The sequence below is a fragment of the Carica papaya genome, chromosome 8 (genome assembly GCF_054855325.1).
Source record: "Carica papaya isolate Zhongbai chromosome 8, ASM5485532v1, whole genome shotgun sequence".
Classification (NCBI taxonomy): domain Eukaryota; kingdom Viridiplantae; phylum Streptophyta; class Magnoliopsida; order Brassicales; family Caricaceae; genus Carica; species Carica papaya.
The window spans coordinates 24,734,783-24,752,264 of NC_142316.1; the positions used below are offsets into that span (position 1 = coordinate 24,734,783).

Sequence of the window (17,482 nt, forward strand, 5' to 3'; positions counted from 1 at the left end):
TTGGTAATTATGTAAATATATAGAGCTCTAAAAATTGTTGTCACATTCATAATATATGAATTTGAATATGTGGCAATAACTTCCTACACTTGTCACGTTGGAAAAGAAAAAATATAAGGTTTCTATTTAATCAAAAGAGGATGCAGATACATAACAATCAACAACCTATATATAGGCTGTGATAGAATAGCCTATTAGTTTCCCTTTATGTAACTGCTTACTTATTCTATTTAATCTCTTCTTAATTTATTGTTATTCTATTTTAATTTTTATAGCTGATAATTTATATTTTTACTCGTAATCGAGAATTTATGATTTTCATAATTTTAAATCATTTCTTCAATACTCCCCCTTGATTCGAAATTGCATACACCAAATAGTGATCTGAAGTAAACATGTTTCTTCTTCTATGGAAGTGTTGTTGTCAATATATCTGCTACTTGTTAATCCTTTCTTATGTGAGCATGGACCATGAAAATATTATGACATCAAGTGGGCCCATTACAAGAGGGAGAGTAAAACGATTATAATAAACTTTTCAACTCTTCATCTAAGAATGCATCAATGAGAAAGATGAGTTTAGATCATTTAAAGAAGTCCAAAAGAAGAAAAAAATTAGTCCATCAATCGAAGGGCATTATGGTACATACACCTTAATCCAAGTGGAAGAAGAAGATCCCATAAGAGATTTCTTCTCCTAAACATGCTAGTAATTTTCTCCCTTAAAGGTAGAGTCAGCCAAGAGGGGGATTTCCTTCCTAAACTGCATAGGAAATTAGTAGGAGGAAATCAAATATCATGCCTTAATGTGAGATTGAAATCCTATGGATTTTGGGGAGATTATCGGAGCCATTAATACTTTCCTAAATCGATCAAAATCTTTCTTAATTCTTCTTTCAATCATCTGCATAATTAATTAAGATCTTTCCTATTTAAAAGAGGGTAGATCGTATCTACCTTATTTTGATTGTAATCGTCTTGCTTCTTAGTATTTTCTCATTTAAGTCTATATTTAATTTTTTTATGTAATTTTTTATAATTAATTTAGAAAATTTATTTTTTCTTGTATTGCACATGACCTACTTTATAAATAAGCATTCAACTTCTAGTTGTAATAATTCAAGTTTCAATAAATAAAATTATAAAACTTCTTTCAACTAGTAAAGTGTCCTCATTTTTCCTATTCCTACTCTTTTAATTTTCCAATGATCTTACTCTACTGATAATAGGTTAAGCATGGATACTTTTTATAGGATTTAAGTCTTTGGTGCTTTAATGAGTATTGTGTGAGTTCTACATTATATTATTGATCCCGGACTCTACATAATTTGGTATAAGAGCTTAAGCTCTTTCTAAACCTTACTATCCTTTACAATTGTCTCTATTTTCTTGCATCGTTTATATTTTTTCATCACCCATACAAAAAAAAAATATTTATACATACATCGACCCAAGCAAGAAACAACAACTTGACACTTTTTTCACTTGTTACTTTCTTGTTGAGCATAAACATGATCATCACCATCATTTAAATTTCTTTCTTTTGGTGGTTACATTTCCTATTTAGTAAAAAAAAATAAAGAAAGAAAGAAAACAAAGAAATCTCGATCACTTAATACATTAATCGGGAAAGTACTTACCTTTTGTACTCAACTATCGTTCTTTACAACAATGCAAGACCGATCTCTTCATCACCATAAAGTAAAGGTTATTTTGTTCACCAAAGGAAATCAATGTACATCCATTAATTACACATCTCATGAAGCATAAGACTTTACCTTCATTATAGAGTGTAGAGTACATCGGGAGTAGAATTTTAAGAGCATCTTTGGTTTTCCTCCTTAGGGGAAAAATTGAATCCAAACATCATTCTCCATAATTATCTTTTTGCATTCTCAGTTTTTTTTTCTTTAAGCTCTGGTTCCAATACATATCTAAGCATTTAATTTGCATTCTAGTGCTTAGTACATATATATAACACGCTCATTTTTTTCTCTGCGTGTTAACTCTTACGTCTAGTATTTATGCTCTTTTTTTCTACCATAGGATTCCTTATGTGTCTAAAATAATACTTGAATACCTTGATTTAAGAGGACCTTATTCGACATTGAACTTGTGGGTGGAAGATTGAGTGGTAAATAGCAATAGTGGGTGAAATCATCAAAGGATAAAAGCTAAAGTAAGTGAAACACAAGAGACTTGGTAATGGAGTGTTTTATTTTATTATTATTTTTTTTTTGCAGGGACTTTCTTAAAACAATTTCCAATGAGAATCATGGCCCTGCCGATGTGAGGTTCCTTATGGAGGTTATGCATGCTAAATTACCACGACTCAGTAAAGTAATAAAGGACATAAGAAGTGAACAAAGTGAAGCAAGACATGGGACTCCTAACACAAGACAACAGAGAAATCGGACTCCTGAAGAGGGGGTCGAGTCCTATAATGATTATAGAGAGGAAGACCGGGTTGGAAATAATATCAACTCTATCAAAATAAAGATACCACCCTTAAAAGGTAGGAATGATGCTTAAGCTTACCTTGAGTGGGAAAGGAAAGTAGAATTGGTGTTCAACAGTAAAATTTATTGATTATGCCCTAGTACGGTGGGATCAACTAATCTTTATTAGATGACATAACAGGGAACGACCAGTCTCCACCTGGAGAGAGATGAAGACCATCATGAAAAAAATATTCGTACCATCTTATTACTATAGAGAAATGCACAAGAAATTATAACATTTAATGTAGGGCTCTATGTCCATTAAGGACTATCACAAAGAGATGAAGATGGCCATGATTAGGGCCAATATCAAAGAAGACCCTGAAGCAACCATGGCAAGATTCTTGGGATGTCTTAAGATGAAAATTGCCAACATTGTTGAGCCCTAACACTACATGGAGTTGGAGCACATAGTGCACATGACCATGACAATTGAGAGACAAGTCAAATATAAGGGGAAAGGTACATCCAATTCCACCCCCACTTATAGCTCAAAATGGCCAAGAAAAGAGGAAAAGAAAGGAGTTGACATGAAGCGAAAGAAGTCAGCCACATCCAACACTAAAGGTAAGACACCTAACACATCTTAAAGGCATAGTACCATTAAATGTTTCAGGTGTCTAGGAGTCGAGCACATCGCCACTTAATGCCTGAACAAGAAAATCATGTTATTAAGAGATGATAATTGAATCAATAACGCTAACGACCATATGATAATGACAGTATATAGTCACTAAAGGATGTAGATGAAAAATATGAGTATGCTACACAGAAAGAATCTTTTGTCATTAGAAGAGCCCTCAATATCCAAGCCTAGGAATAAAATGATCAGAGGGAGAACATATTCCATATATAGTGCCTCATGAATGGAAAAGTGTACAACATGATCATTGATGGAGGAAGCTGCACTAACGTAGCCAGCACCACTCTTGTTGAAAAGTTAGGGTTGACCTATACCAAACACCCAAACCCTTATAGGCTACAATTACTAAACGAATGTGGAGAAGTCAAGGTAAACAAGCAAATAATGGTATCTTTCACCATAGGAAGGTATCAGGATCAAGTTGTGATATCATACCTATACATACCAGCAATATCCTACTTAGATGACAATGGTCGTATAATAGACGAGTTACCCATGACAGCTTTAAGAATCACTACTCTTTTAGTTTTAATGAGAAAAATCACACTCTCATCCCGTTGACACCTAAAGAAGTATGCGGGGACCAATTTAAAATCAAAAGATCTCTAAAAGAAACTTCACAATCATATACATAAAAAAGAAAAAAAAAAGGAAAAAGAGAGGCCCACTGAGTGATAAAGAGGCCAAACGAAAAAATGAAGGCCCAATGAGAGAGAAAGAGCCCAAAAAAAGAAGGCCCAATGAGAAAAGAAATGAGAGAAAAAAGAAAAAAGTATCTATTTGTGAGGGAGAGAGAGTTGAAGAGTGCTTATTGTGAGAAAAGAAGTTTAATTGTACTTAGGTATAAGGAGGCTTATTTAAATTTGATTAACCTTAATCCCTCTTTGTCTAGTGTTGTGATCTCTCTTCTATAAGAGTTCGAGGACATGTTCCCAGAGGAGATACCAGACGGGTTACCACGGTTATGAGGGATTAAGAATCAGATCGACTTTATTCCTGGTTCATCAATTCCCAATTGACCAGTCTATCGAAGCAATTCTGAGGAAACAAAGGAGCTTCAAAGGCAAGTGGAGGAATTGTTCATGTTCATGAAAGCTTGTGTCCTCGTGTTGTTTCGGCCCTATTGGTACCAAAAAATGACGGATCATGGAGAATATGTGTAGATTGCCAAGCTACTAATAATATAATGGTAAACTATAGACACCCTATTCCTAGACTTGATGATATGATTGATGAGTTAAGTGGAGCCAGTATCTGTACTTAGATAGATTTGAATAAAGCCTGGTGATGAGTGGAAGACCGCCTTCAAGATTAAATACAGTGTGTATGAGTGACTAGTTATGTCTTTTGGGTTGACTAATGCTTTTAATACTTTTATGTGATTGATAAATCATGTTCTATGGTCGTATCTTGGTAAGTTTATAGTTGTTTACTTTGATGACATTCTAATATATAGTAAATTATTAAATAATCATCTTAAGCATATTAGAACTGTTCTTGAGACTTTAAGAAAAGAAAGACTATATACAAATCTTAAAAAATGTAATTTTTATAGTGATAAACTAATCTTTTTAGGGTTTTTTGTCAGCACGCATGGTATTGAAGTAGACAAAGAGAAAGCAAAAGCCATCAGAGATTGGCCCACGCCTAAGACAACAAGTGAGGTGACAAGTTTCTATGGGTTGGTCGGTTTCTACAAACGATTTGTGAAAGATTGCAGTTCCATATTTGCACCGTTAAATGAGCTTATAAAAAAGATATCAAATTTATATGGATTGAAAAACAATAAAACATTTTTACTTCATTGAAAGAGAAATTGTGTATTGCTTTTATTCTAGCATTACCTAACTTTGACAAAAATTTTGAGTTTGAATATGATGCCTTTGCGGTACTAATGCAGGAAATGCGTCCCATTGCTTATTTCAATGAGAAGCGTAATTGACTGCCATTAAACTATTCTACCTACGATAAGGAGTTATATGCCTTGGTTAGTGCTTTAGAGGTATGACAACATTATCTCTTGCCAAAAGAGTTTGTGATCCATACAGATCATGAATCATTGAAACACTTAAAGGGACAAGGTAGCTCAATCGTAGACATGGTAAGTAGGTGGAGTTCATCGAGTCTTTTCCCTATATAATCAAATACAAGCAAGTAAGAATAATATTGTGGCATATGTTTTATCATGGAGGTATGCCTTACGTTTAACTCTTAGTTCTAAATTGTAGGGTTTTGAGTATATTAAAGAATTATATGTTAAAGCTAAAGATTTTACTAATGTTTATAAGGCTTGTGAAAACTACACATTCCAAAAATTTTATAGACATGATGGGTTTTTACTTAAAGATGGGAAATTGTGTGTGCATGTATATTCATTTAGGGAATTACTGGTGCGTGAGTCACATAATGGGAGACTTATGAAGCACTTTGAGATAGCCAAGACCTTAGACATCTTATAAGAGCACTTTTATTGACCTAACATGTACAAAGATACGGGAAACGTTTGTGAAAAATACATTGCATGTTAGCGAGCAAAATCTAGGTCTTTACCAAATGGATTGTATACTCCTCAACCTATTATGTTTGCACCTAGGGGTGATATTTCTATGGACTTTGTTTTAGGCTTGCCAAGGTCTAAACGAGGAAGCGACAACATATTTGTTGTGGTGGATAGATTTAGCAAGATGACATACTTCATAACGTGTCATAAAACAGACAAATACAATAAAATATAGCAAATTTATTCTTTAAAGATGTTGTACGCTTACATGGTGTTCTCAGGATTATTGTTAGTGATAGGGATGTTAAATTTCTAAGTAACTTTTTGGTGTGTTTTTTGGAACAAGTTTGGGACTAAACTATTATTTTTTACTGCTTGTCACCCACAAATATATGGACAAACCAAAGTGGTAAATAGGACTTAAGAATCTTTATTATGTGTTGTTATTGGGAAGAACTTAAAAAATTGGGAGGATTGTTTACATTTAGTAGAGTTTGCTTACAATAGGAATATTCACTCTTCCACAAGTTTATCTCACTTTAAAATCGTGTATGGATTTAATCCTCTAACTTTTCTTGACTTAATGCATTTGCCTTTACAGGAACTCACTAATACCGATGGACAACAAAGGGCGTAATTAGTCAAGGCCATACATGAAAAAACAAGACAACATTTAGAGAAAAAGAATGATTTATATGCCCATAACGTCAATAAAGGAATGATTTATTATCTCCAAGTTTGACTGTCATTTTTGTGTCTCATCAAACTCTTTAAATATTGTCTTTATGCCTGACATATGGTTAGAACAACCATTATATTAATAATATTAGATTCCACTCTTACTGCCTCTTTGTTCATTGGTAGAGTGTTTTTACTCAAAACTTCTATCTCTTCATTTATCATGGTTCGTTGCATCTCTGCCCTAACCTCTTTATGTTGTTTTGTCAAATTCTCTTGAATTGGATACCTCTTCCTTCACTTGAAGTGCTTTTTCTTCAAATTTTTCTGTTGAACTGTTTAACCTTGCCTCATGGGCTTGCAAAGAACTCATCAATTCATCAAATGAAAAATTAGACAAGTCTTTAGACTCTTCAATTGTAACTGTAACATGATCAAATTTGGGTAGTTGAACTCTTTAAAATTTTTATAACAATAGTTTAATTAGTTATTTGATCTTCATATGATCTCATTTGACAACTATTGTCATTGCTCTAGCAAAAAAAATCTTGCACTAATTCATTGTGTTTGATGAACCTTGAAACTCTGTTTGTAGAATTGTCCATGCTTGCTCCGGAGTCATGGTGATCTTTTCTTTTTCACAAAGCCTTTTGATGTGGAACCTAGGATCAACACTGCAATCCAAAATTTCACATATAACATTAGCATGCAAAAACTTAAATCCCTAAATAAACTTTTCCTACTTAACTCGTATTCAACTTGTGAATGTAACTAAGGTAATTATGATAAATTAAATTCACTAGAACGTCATAAAAAAATATCTTAATAAGTTAAAATCAACTCAAGAAAGAAATTGATGATAATATCACAAGTTACTTTGATAAGGACACACAAATTCTCCATTTAATAAGAATGTTAAAGACACATTCCTAAAGAGCAACTTAGCTAATGACTAACCCAAGCTAAAAGCTTGGTGTTATTGATCTCAAACTTCGATATTTACAACCAAAGGAGTAAGGTCTTTATATAGACATAAACTGTAACAACCCCCAAAAAAAAAGTAACTTTATTTTTTATTTTTTATTTTTTTATTAGAATTTTATTTTATTTTATTTTATTTATTAATTAATTTATAAGGTTGTAATTTAATTTAATTTTATTTAATTTAGATAAAAATAATAATAATAATAAAAATGGGAAAAATTATTTTTGAAAATTAATTGAAAATGATTTTGGAAAAAAGGGGTGAAAAATTAGAATCTGGGGGTATTTTTGAAAAGAAAATCGAAAACTGTGGGTCAAAACGTAATTTAAAAAAGTTGTGCCACGTTAGCAACTATGTCAGCAGCCCCGGCCAACCAGGACACGCCGCGTGGCAAGGACGTTGACGCGGGAGGCCACGCGGGACGGAGCCACGTGGGTGATTCGCGTGCACGAGATCGAACAGTTCAGATCTCACGCGTGAGGACGGTCCAGATCTCACGCGCACGGATGGCCTAGATCTCACGCGTGCGGACAGTCCAGATTTATTCCTATTTTAATCGCAATCGAACTGCGCAGATTAAATCGTGATGGATGGCTGAGATTAAAAGGGGAAGGTTATAAATAACCTCACCCACACCCAACCCCAAACCCTAGCCGCCAGTACCCTCGCCGGAGAAGAAGATCTAGTCACTGGAGGAGCCGGCCGCCGCCACCCGCCGCCGCACCGGAGGATTTTCCGACCGCCAAACGAGGTAAATTTTCTCTCCTTGGCTCATTTTTCGATGCTGAATCCGCTTATGGCCAAATCGGAGCCAAACCACCGGCCAATCGGCCAGAAAACACCGCTTAAGTCCAGCAGCGCCGCCACGACTTCCCTCGATTTTTGCCTCCGATGAGGCCCTTTCCGGTTCCCATTCGATGCAATTTTTACACCACTGTGATCATCGTCATTTTCTCTACAAGTTGACCAGCGCAAAACATCAAATCGCGACTCGCGCCGGAGAAGCCGCAGCAGCCGAGAGCTCCGCCGCCGGTAAGTCTCGATTTTTTGTGATTTTTTGGCCCACCGAGGGCCCTAGGGTTGTTTTATCGCAGGAACTAATGCAAGTTTGGCCGAATTCGGTCGAAAACGGCCAACCCGAGGTAGATCTCCACCGCGGGCGGCGGTGCCATCGCCGGAGCACGGCGGAGCTACCGTGCTGGAATTTTGAAATTGGCCGAGTAGGCCCTGGGTTTGATTTTGAGTTTTTTCGGGATACGTGTAGGTACCGGAAGTGTGTTTCAGTTCCCAGAGAAAAATTTAGGGAATCTAGGGACTGCCCGTAGGCGCAGTGTAAAGCCGATTTCAGACTCCAAAACAAGGATTTCTCACCGTATTTTCTATTACGGTATTAAAGCTCAATAAATAATAAAACGGTATTTCATGAATTGTGTATAATTAATTAAGGTTACTAATGGAGCCCGAATCTGATGTATTTTTCGGTCAGTTGTTGTTTAATCTATTTTACAATTTTAAATGCAGTATGGTATCTGATGTGTTTATTTTATAGTTTCGTATGCATGAATCACGATCTCGTTTATTATGGTTTAAATTATTGTGAACCCGTTGTTGTCTTATTTGGTGTTCATTACTGGTTTATGTATTTATGTTTGATTGGATAATTGAGACCAAGAAAAATAGAGAAAGGTATGTGAATTGATAAATGGATGATGTCGACAGCCTAACTAGATATCCTGGGAGATGGTGGACGGATCGGGTCTGTAGGGAACCCTACCAGGAACGTGGTCTCTCATATCGGACGGGGTATGGAGACCTTATGTGTTTTGGCGCCCATACCGGACGGGGTATGGGGACGGCCCGTTTCACCCTCATACCGGACGGAGGTATTGAAGTTTATGATTTTTGGCACCCATACCGAACGGGGTATGGGCGCCAAACATCATAAACATACCGGACGGGGTATGGGGATGGCCCTGAATCAAGTTATCAATGTGAATGGTTCACGTGTAGCGAGGACCCCTATGGATCCCCATGAATACTAGTAGGCTGATAAAAGAGGAAAATCTGTTGTCTGATTATTGAAATGCAAAGGTATGATATGTGTTATGCTATAAAGTGTGTACGATTTCATGATATTATAATGTTATTATTTTCTTATGTTATTTTCATGAAGCTCACCGAGGTAAGTGGACAGTAAAGAGTTTTATTATTGATGAATGAATTTATCATGAATTATGTTCCATTGGTTGTTTTGTTTTCTACCAACCTTTACTTATGTGATAGTGAGATAGTGTGACGTCTTTACTGGGCTAGTGTAGCTCATTCCTTATTTAATCATTTCAGATCAGGAGGATTTAGTTCCCGAGTCCGTCCCGTAGGAAGACGGTGAGTAGACATCTAAGGATTTCATAGTTTTATTTATAGCATTCATTACTAGTATTTACCTTAGTTAGTTTATTTTTTCATACGTTGAATACGTTTTTAGTTATTGTGTAAGGGATGTTAATCAGAATTTTTATTTCGCTTCCGCACTTAGAACTTTTTAATACATACATTTCATTTTTATTTCCGGGGTCGTTACAGTTGTTATCAGAGCCACGTTCCTCAAACTCATCCCTTACACAATAATGCTTAGAGAAATACTCACCGATAAATCGTTACTCAACTCTTCCTTGTGAAATGCAGGTGTAGAGAAATGAGGAGAGAAAGACCCTCACTAAATCGAACAGCCCGGGATGATTCGCTTCGGAAAGATGTGGACAGAATATTTGAGATGCTGGAAAGGATCATGGCCGCTCAGCAAGGTCGAGAGGAGAGAAGGAAGTTACCCGAACCTCCCCCACTACAACAAGTTGAGCCACCGCTACAGCAAGCGGATCCCGAGCCACCCCAGCACGAGCCTGCTCCACCACAGTACCACTCGGCACCACCGCCGCAGTGTGAACCGGTGCCCCAGCCACCGTACTGCCCGGCACCGCCACAGTACAATTCGGTGCACCCACTATATCATCAGGTGCCACCACAGGGCCCCCAGTCTATCCCCAGCCGGGCCTAGTCCCTCTTCCATGGAACCCAGCTCCTTCTTTGATTGACCCAAGCTACATAGAGAGGTATAGGAGACTGAACCCTTCCAATTTTGCAGGGGGATCCTCTTTCGAAGATGCCCAGTACTGGTTGGCGGAGACTGAGAGAACTTTCAAGACCTTGTGAGTGGGAGCTCAAGCAGACCACCCTACCTACACCAGCCACTTGGGAGCAGTTCTTAGCGGCCTTTCATGCGGAGTATCTCCCTGAGAACATCCGACACCTGAAAGAGATGGAGTTTGTTCAGCTGGTCCAGGAAAACATGACGATATCGGAATATGCTCGTAAGTTCCTAGAGCTAGGCCGATACTCCCCGGAGACATTGATGGATGAGGGCAGGAAGGTCAGAAGATTCCAGTGGCGGCTCCACCTAGAGATCAAGCAACACTTATTGGTACTAGAGCTCAAGACATACTCAGTCGTTCTAGCAAAAGCGCAGATTATGGAGAGGAGTTTCAACACCCGTCCTCAGTTAGCAGGGAGTCACCGACCCTCAGCTCCACCCCGCAGACCAGCACCTACTGTGCCGATCCAACCAAATAAGAGGCCTAGACTAGTGATCCAGGCCCCTCCTCAGGCTCCAGGGGTAGCACATGGAAAGATCTGCCAGCACTGTGGCAGGAATCACGGGAATCGATCATGCTACCGCCTCAACAACACCTGTCACATATGTGGTAGTGTCCAGCACTATGCGAGAGAGTGCCCGAGGAACCAGAACCAAGGAAGACCTCCTTTTCAGGGCAGGGTTTACAACCTCACCCAGCAGGATGCCGACACCGACCCGAACGTGGTACAGGGTATGTACACTATCTGTGACCATATTGCTCATGTTTTATTTGACACTGGTGCATTGCATTCATTTGTTTCACATATTTTTGCATCCAAACTTAATATATCACCTGATAAACTTGATTCAATGTTGTTTGTGTCTACTGCTGGGGGTGAAACACTATTAGGGGAAGTTGTCTACAGGGCTTGTGCCGTGGAGATAGAAAATAGAAAATTGAGTGTAGACCTTATAGGGTTAGACACGGAAGATTTTAATGTAATCTTAGGAATAGATTGGCTAGCGGCGTATCACGCCACCATAGATTGCTTTAACAAGAAGGTTGTATTTAATCCTCCCAATGAGGAGTCATTTACAAATTAATAAAATCATTTAGTACTTATTCCTTGATGGCAAATTTTCTTAATTTTCTAGTACCTTAGTCTTGCTATTTTCTCTAACTAGGCAAGCCCAAGAAGGAAATTTGTATCCAAGAGATTTCGATAGTCCAAGACTTTCCAGATGTATTTCCGGACAAACTATCCGGACTGCCAGTGGACAGGGAAGTCGAGTTTACTATAAACCTACAACCAGGCACCCAGCCCATTTCGGTTGCTCCTTACCGCATGAGCCGCATTGAAATAGAAGAGCTCAGGAAACAGATCATTAAATTGCAAAACAGTGGTTTTATTAGACACAGTGTGTCCCCTTGGGGTGCCGGAGTCACTTTTTCCAGGAAGGGAGATGGAACATTGAGACTGTGTATTGATTACAGAGGATTGAATAAGGTTGCAATTAAGAACAAATATCCCATTCCCAGGATTGATAACCTTTTCGATCAGTTGCAGGGTGCACAGGTCTTCTCTAAAATAGACCTGCGATCAGGTTACCATCAGGTGAAGATAAGAACAGAAGACATCCCCAAGACGGCCTTTCGAACAAGGTACGGACACTATGAGTTTCTGGTCATGCCATTTGGGCTAACCAACGCCCTGGCAATCTTTATGAATCTGATGAACAGGGTCTTTAGAGAGTTCTTGGATCAATTTATTATTGTGTTCATCGATGACATCTTAGTCTACTCAAAAAGTAGAGAAGAACATGTTCACTATCTTGCCCAAGTTTTACAGGTCCTCAGAAAAAAGAAGTTATATGCAAAGTTGAGTAAGTGTAGATTCTGGCTTGAGCAGACCGCCTTCCTAGGACACATCATATCGAAGGAAGGAGTATCAGTGAATCCCGAAAAGGTTGAAGTGGTACTTGGCTGGGAGAAGTTGACATCAGTTAAGGAAATTCGGAGCTTCCTGAGGATGGCAGGTTATTACCGCAGGTTCGTTGAAGGATTCTCCAGCCTAGCAGCTCCTTTAACTCGACTCACAAAGAAGAATACCAAGTTTGAGTAGAATGAGCACTGCAAAAGAAGTTTTTCAGAATTAAAGAAGCGGCTGACTACTGCACCCGTACTGGCTTTATCGAGTGGATCGGGGGGATATATAGTTTATAGTGATGCCTTCTATCTAGGCCTGGGTTGTGTCCTGATACAGTATGGGAAGGTCATAGTGTATGGGTGCAAATAGTTAAAGAATCATGAGAAGAATTATTCCACCCATGACTTGGAGCTTGCCGCAATCATACACGCATTGAAAACCTGGCGCAACTACTTATACGGAGAGACCTTTCAGATCTATACCGATCATAAGAGTTTGAAACACATATTCACTTAGAAGAATCTCAACATGCATCAGAGAAGGTGGATGGAACTCCTTAAAGACTATGATTGTGATATCTTATACTATCCATGTAAGGGCAACGTGGTAGCTGATGCTCTCAGCAGGAAAAGTGCAGGTATCTTAGCCCATTTGATAGTTTCAGAATGTAGGCAAATTGGGGCCACACAATAGGTTCGACTTCAGGACCTGAGGAGAGTCACATGTTTGGGCCGCCTGACAGTCCAACCTAAGTTAATCCAAAGAATAAGGAAAGCCCAGTCAGTCAACCCCGCTCTAGTAGCCTGCAAGAATGATGCAGAACAGGGAGTGAGCTCAAAATTCCGAATCTCTGCCGATGGGTTATTCCGTTTCCAAGATAGGGTGTGTGTCCCAGACGACAGTGAGTTAAAGAGAGACATCATGACAGAGTCCCACAGCTCGAAGTTTGCCATGCATTCCGGAAGCACCAAAATGTACCAAAGCATGCCCCCCGGTTTTGGTGGAATGGGATGAAGAGAGACATAGCCGACTTTGTATCTAAATGCTTGGTATGTCAGCAGGTCAAGGCAGAGCATCAGTGCCCAGGTGGGCTACTTCAGCCTTTACCGATCCTGGAGTGAAAGTGGGAACACATCACCATGGACTTCGTAACGGGATTACCCAAAGCACGTTCAGGACATGACGCCATCTGGGTAATCGTTGACTGACTTACCAAATCTTCCCACTTCTTGGCCATCAGGATGACCGATCCTTTGGACAAGTTGGCAAGAATGTATATCCGAAAAATAATCAGATTGCACGGAGTTTCGATGACAGTGGTATCCGACAGGGACCCCAGGTTCACTTCTCGATTTTGGAGTAGCTTTCAGCAAGCCATGGGAACAAAACTGTCTCTCAGTATTGTCTTCCATCCTCAGACTGATGGACAATCAGAAAGGACAATTCGTACACTTGAAGATATGCTCCGAGCTTGTGTCATTGACTCCGGGGGCCATTGGGATGACCATCTACCCTTGATAGAGTTTGCCTATAACAACAGCTACCAAGCGAGCATCGGCATGGCTCCATATGAAGCGTTATATGGGGCGCCCATACAAATCACTAATTTGTTGGGAAGAAGTTGGTGATAGAAGATTGTTCGGCCCGGAGTTGGTAGAGGAGACCACGTCTAAAACAGTTAAAATCAGAAAGAACATTCAGACGGCTCAGAGCAGGCAGAAGAGTTATACGAACACCCGAAAGAGAGATATAGCGTTTGAGAAAGTCGACCGGGTGTTCCTTAAGGTCACTCATTTCAAGAGAATTAGTAGGTTCGGCAGGAAGGAAAAACTGAACTCCCGATTTATTGGACCTTTTAAAATCTTAGACAGGATTGGTACTACTGCCTACAGACTAGCACTGCCTCCAGAGCTCTCCAAGGTCCACAATGTGTTCCATGTATCCATGTTATGTAAGTACAACCCAGACCCCTCTCATGTCTTGGCTCATGAACCGCTTCCACTCCAAGAAGACTTATCTTATGAGGAAGTACCAGTCGGTATCACAGACCGAAAGAGCAGGATACTCCGCAACCGAAAAATATCATTTGTAAAGGTAGTGTGGCAGAACCACATGCCAAGGGAGGCTACCTGGGAGCTAGAATCCGACTTTAGAGCCCAGTATCCCCATTTGTTCGACCAAGAGTAAAAGACAAATTTGGAGGACCAAATTTCTTTAAGGGAGGGAGAGTTGTAACAACTCAAAAAAAAAAAAAAAAAAAAAAGTAACTTTTATTTTATTTTCTATTTTTTTATTGGAATTTTATTTGATTTTATTTTATTTATTAATTAATTTATAAAGTTGTAATTTAATTTAATTTTATTTAATTTAGATAAAAATAATAATAATAATAAAAATTGGTAAAATTATTTTTGGGAATTAATTGAAAATAATTTTGGAAAAAATGGGTGAAATTTTAGATTCTGGGGGTGTTTTTGAAAAGAAAATCAAAAACCGATGGTCAAAACGTAATTTAAAAAAGTTGTGCCATGTCAGCAGCCCCGGCCAACCAGGACACACCACGTGGCAAGGACGCTGACGCAGGAGGCCACGCGAGACGGAGCCACGTGGGCGATCCGCGTGCACGCGATCGAACGGTCCAGATCTCACGCGTGCGGACGACCCAGATCTCACGCGCACGGACGGTCCAAATCTCACGCGTACGGACGGCCCAGATCGCATCGCGATGGACGGTCCAGATTTATTCCCATTTTAATCGCGACCGGACGGCCCATATTACATTGTGATGAACGGCTGAGATTAAAAGGGGAAGCTTATAAATAACCTCACCCACACCTAACCCCAAACCTTAGCCGCCAGTACCCTCGCCGAAGAAGAAGACCTAGTCACCGGAGGAGCTGGCCGCTGCCACCCACCGCCGCGTTAGAGGATTTTTCGACCGCCAAACAATGTAAATTTTGTCCCCTTTGCACATTTTTCGATGCTGAATCCACCTATGGTCAAATCAGAGCCAAACCACTAGCCAATCGACCGAAAAACGCCGCCGAAGTCCAGCGGTGCAGTTGCGGCTTCCCTTGATTTTTGCCTCCGATGAGGCCTTTCCCGGTTCCCGTTCGATGCAATTTTTACACCACTGTGATCACCGTCCTTTTCTCCACAGGTTGATCGGAGCAAAACATCAAATCGCGACTCGTGTCGGAGAAGCCGCCGTACCCGAGATCTCCGTCGCTGGTAAGTCTCGGTGTTTTGTATTTTTTGACCCACCGAGGGCCTTAGGGTTGTTTTATCGTAGGAACCAATGCAAGTTTGGCCGAATTCGACCGAAAACAGCCAACCCGAGGCGGATCATCACCGCGGGCGGTGGTGCCGTTGTCGGAGCACGGTGGAGCCGCCCTGCTGGAATTCTGAAATTGGTTGAATAGGCCCTGGGTCTGATTTTGAGTTTTTTCGGGACATGTGTAGGTACCGAAAGTGTATTTCAGTTCCCAGGAAAAAATTTAAGGAATCTAGGGACTGCCCGTAGGCGCAGTGTAAAGCTGATTTCAAACTCCGAAATAAGTAAGAATTTCTCACCCTATTTTCTATCACGGTATTAAAGCTCAATAAATGATAAAACAGTATTTCATGAATTGTGTATAATTAATTAAGGTTGCTAATGGAGCCCGAATCTGATGTATTTTTCGGTCAGTTGTTGTTTGATCTATTTTACAGTTTTAAATGCAGTATGGTATCTGATGTGTTTATTTTATGGTTTCGTATACATGAATCACGGTTTTGTTTATTATGGTTTGAATTATTATGAACCCCTTGTTGTCTTGTTTGGTGTTCATTACTTGTTTACATGTTTATGTTTGATTGGATAATTGATACCAAGAAAAATGAAAAAAAGGTATGTGAATTGATAAATGGATTATGTCGATAGCCTAACTAGATATCCTGGGAGATGGTGGACGGACCGGGTCTGTAGGAAACCCTACCGGGAACGTAGTCTCTAATATCGGACGGGATATGGAGACCTTATGTGTTTTGGCACCCATACCAGATAGGGTATGGGGACAGCCCGTTTCACCCTCATATCGGACAGGGTATTGAGGTTTTTGGTTTTTGGCGCCCATACCAGACGGGGTATGGGGACGGCCCTGAATCAAGTTATCAATGTGAATGATTCACGTGTAGCGGGGACCCCTATGGATCCTTATGGATACTAGTAGGCTGATAAAAGAAGAAAATCTGTTGTCTGATGATTGAAATGCAAAAGTATTATGTGTTATGTTATAAAGTGTATATGATTTTATGATATTATAATGTTATTATTTTCTTATGTTGTTTTCATGAAACTCACCGATATAAGTGGACAATAAAATATTTTATTATTGATGAATGAATTTATCATGAATTATGCTCCATTGGTCGTTTTGTTTTCTATCAACCTTTACTTCTGTGACAGTGAGATAGTGTGATGTTTTTACTGGGTTAGTGTAGCTCATTTCTTATTTAACTATTTCAGATCAGGAGGATTTGGTTCCCAAGTCCGTCCTGCAGGAAGACGGGGAGTAGACGTTTAAGGATTTCATAGTTTTATTTATAGCATTCATTACTAGTATTTACCTTAATTAGTTTATGTTTTCATACGTTGAATATGTTTTTTGTTTTTGTGTAAGGGATGTTAATCAGAATTTTTATTTCGCTTCCACGTTTAGAACTTTTTAATACATACATTTCATTTTTATTTCTGGGGCCGTTACATAAACTTTACTAATTCTATTAGAATTCAAAAACTAAATCCTAGAAAAACTCTAATTAATTACATTCTTATATAAGAATTTAATAAAATATAAATTTAAAAAAGTTTAAACATAATTAGAATAAAAGTCTTTTCTCTTGAAAAATGGTGGAGTTGTGGTCGAATTCTCTATGTTTTGTCTTATTTGGATTTGGACTTCAATATTTAATTAATTGTTGTTGAAGAAGTTGAGTTGAAAATGCCTTAAAAGCTTCCAAGTTGAAGGAAAAAATATTTTCTCTTTCATGAGAAAATTTATAGAAAAAATTTAGGATAAAATACAACATTATCCATGAGCAAATTAAGGGTGAGAATTCGACGAGGAATAGAAATT

The 17,482-nt window shown here is 38.9% G+C and overlaps 1 long non-coding RNA gene across 1 annotated transcript; it reads left to right on the forward strand.

Moving 5' to 3' along the window:
• Positions 1-1,562: 1,562 nt before the first annotated feature.
• On the forward strand, positions 1,563-6,484 carry LOC148252747 (uncharacterized). Its single transcript, XR_015814149.1, has 2 exons — positions 1,563-5,146; positions 6,246-6,484. It is a non-coding gene; the product is annotated as an uncharacterized LOC148252747 (long non-coding RNA).
• Positions 6,485-17,482: the final 10,998 nt, after the last annotated feature.